The following is a 3,591-nucleotide window of genomic DNA, read 5'->3' as shown; positions in this document are numbered from 1 at the left end:
AAAAAAATGCAATTTTCGTTATCAGCAATGCAAACACATTATAGAATCGATATAGAAGGATAGTTTACTGTCAATTTATGATATTATGTTAATATGATAAATGAAAAAATATACACAAATATACGCCAGGTATGATTAAAAATGATTACAATTGTAGATCCTGGCTCTCTTCCATTTCTATCGGCACAAATACATTTGCATTCCGTGTCGCGGGGTAAATCTTCCGTTCCAGATAATAGGAAGTCTAGTTTCGATCTGATCGTAAATCAAAGTTCAACAATAAGATAGGGGGCGCCACTGACGGGACAAAGCTTCCCGTCGACGTGGATTTAAAGCGAACATCCAACATCGCCTTCCAAGATAAGCGGATTCTATGATTTAGTTCCCAATGTACACCTCTACAATATTATTGAATAGTTTTATTATATTGACATTTTAATTTAGTTAAAACATATTAATCAATGCAGGAAGTTTGAAAAGATAAATTACATTGTAACAGCGTGCACCTTTGACTAAAATATCGTACAATAGTTGTGCGATTGTCGATTGTTTCGCAGCCAATTCAACTGTTAATAACATAACTAAAAATTGAATCTGGTGCTCAACTCCATATACTCGTAAGCTTATAGGAATCAAAGCGAGACTAAACAGTTTCTTTACTGAAAGGTTTGCGCACTCTTTAACAGTGGTAGAGCCCGCTTTAACATCTTCGCACGAATGGGCCGGCTCGCCCGTTGTAATACCACGACCACACAGAAAACAGGCGTGCAGTTCCGCGTTTCGTCTGATGAGTGTGGTGGCTGAGGCCTAATTTTAGTCCCTTTCCCTTTCCACCTTTTTCTTAAGAGGAGAGGGTGGGAAGGAAAAGTGGATTTGACGGTGGAGGAGACACATAGGAAGGGGAAATATCCTCTTTAGGTGCGTCTCCTCATCCGTCAATGAAAGGTAGGCAACGCAATTGCAATTGTGGATGTTTATGGGCAGCGGTCGCTTTCCATATCGGAGGATTCAGGTGGCCGCTTGCTCGTTTGCCACCTTTTATTATAAAAAAAACTCTCTTTTGTAGTAACTAATTCTTTTCAAACATCGTAATTAAAAGTTTGTTTTTAATACCTTATTCTGTCTCATTTCGTCAAATTAGCGTCCAATCGTAGAACAGTAAGGCTTCGTTAACGTTTAGTCTGAGAGTAAATCAAAGATCAACAAAACGGCATAAGTCTTAATCTCGACCGAGGCAGGATTCTAAGCTGGATATAAAGTTATTTTGAAGACTTAAGACGCTATAGACGTGACATTATTTAAACTTATAAAACCAAAGCTTCTTTAAATTACATAAGTTATTATGTTCTTTACTTGTGTTATCCTTAAGTATCTTAATTTTGTGGATTTATTCATAATTTATCAACGTGATTATATTTTGTGTATATCAATGTGTAATTATTTGAAGAAAGATGGCTGATATTTTTTATTTTTTTCAATATTTTTTTTATTTTTTCGGCGTAATAACTCAATGATTTAATTCACTTATTGTTGAAAATGTACGAAGAATATTTTTTCAAGTTTATACAATAACTACTTGGAAAAGGATTGTCTATTATATATATGCGAAAACAAATATATTTTCTAATATAAAAAATACACCTAACGTTCATCAAGCCGTAGGTAACTATTAGTATATTATATAGTTACTTAGTGCTAATTAATGCTTCACTTAACCGTAGCACTAGAGGGTTAAACGTTACGTAACCTGACGAAGCTCGTGATATACCTCCGCGTCACTCATTACAGCTTGTTACATTGACTATTAAGAGACAGGATCTGTCTATCGAATAAAAACAAACAACAAGAATAAACTTGTCGGGTGTGCTCGTTCTGTGTGTGTATTTTTGTGTCAGAGTTTAAAACATGCGTAATATGATATTTAGATGTGCTTGTGATCTTTACTTTAACCCACAATATAGAAAAGTAGTTAGTACTGGGAACTCTTAGCATAGTCCGTTTTTGTAGAATCAAAGATATCACTCATTACAGCTTGTTTAAACGTTGCACTAGTGTATATTTTTATTAGATAATAAATGTTTATATACTACACATAACTAAGAAACGAACCAGAATAATCTCAATACCTATTGTTTCACTATATTTAATTGTATTACGTACTAGCTTTCGCCCGCGACTCCGCCCGCGTGGAATAAAAAACAAAAGTTAGTAGCCTATGTGTTCTTTCAGACTATCCTCTACATTTGTACCAAATTTGATCGAAATCGGTTCAGCCGTTTAGGTTACAAACTCTAACAAACATCCATCCATCTAAACTTTCGCATTTATAATATTTATATGATTTACTATATGACAACTATTATTAGTTACTAATAGTGGCATTTATGTATACTAATATTATAGGAAATATTTATACAAAAACCTACCTTATCAGTGAGTAACATAAGGTATATTTTTATTATTTTCAATTTCACGCAGTCGGAGTCATTGGTGTCGAAATTAAATAAAGAAATTCCCAAGGTACTCGATTCTTTAGACTTTGATATCACCTTTAAAAATAAAGCCATTGTACTATATTGAAATCAAAAAGATGTTAATTTAAAACTCTTTTCAAATTACATGTCATTCTTTTTAAAATAAATCTTATTCATAGAATTGAACTTTGGATTCTTTTCAATGTTTTTGCTTAAACAAATTTTGATGAAGGAAAACGTTTAGAAGCTGCTATAAAAAGTAAAGTATTCCGTTCAATCGAGTTGAACTCTGTTTACAGCAGAAGTTAATCTAAATTAACATTCGCCGAACAGTGTAAATCTAGGGGCCCAATTTATCTTTCGACTTCGGCTTTCTAAAGAAATGTTTTAGCAAAATAGCGAAGTTGTCGAGTTGTTTGCTTTACCAAATTAACTTCTAAAACTTTCTAGATTTATTCTCTTTGAGATTTTGTTTCAACAAATAATATTAATAAAACAACAAATGTTCACATATACAGAACATAGATACACGCTTTGCCAGATTTTTATATCGTAAACCAGAGTCTTATATTGCCTACATGTTTGCCACCACTCATAAGACGAAACGCGGAATTGCTTCTACTTCACGCCTGTCTTCTGTGTGGTTGTGTTACAGGCGACCTAACCCGTTTGTGCTACGATTAAAGCGGGCTCTGCCACTGTTAATTTATCTTAAAATACAATAAATTCACAAAAATAATATGCAAGTGCTTACAATACATGAATCTTTAAATTCTGGAGGGTAACAAAATAATTTCATGGCATTCGACTTATGTAAATTCATTCGATATATAACTCCATCTTAATTACACATATTGTGGAATATAGATAAGATTATTCACAAAGCACTCCCAAGTAATGCATATTACTTAAAGCTCCACAAGCCAAGCTAAAAGTCTAAGTAACCAGCTGGATTTACTTGTAGAGCGTCTCATTAAAGTTTCTTTCGAGATCTGATTAACTCCTTTAAGTGGAACTTTGCTGCTTTTCTCCGTTGATTTCGTTTTAATTAATTTTTAGGGAATCGACTACTGAATAATCTAGCTTTAATTATAGCTAGACGGCAAAATATCTTTAA

This window comes from Papilio polytes, unplaced genomic scaffold, assembly GCF_000836215.1.
Source record: "Papilio polytes unplaced genomic scaffold, Ppol_1.0 DF824180.1, whole genome shotgun sequence".
Classification (NCBI taxonomy): domain Eukaryota; kingdom Metazoa; phylum Arthropoda; class Insecta; order Lepidoptera; family Papilionidae; genus Papilio; species Papilio polytes.
The sequence above is the reverse complement of the archived record's forward strand: the minus strand, read 5'-3'. Positions refer to the sequence as shown.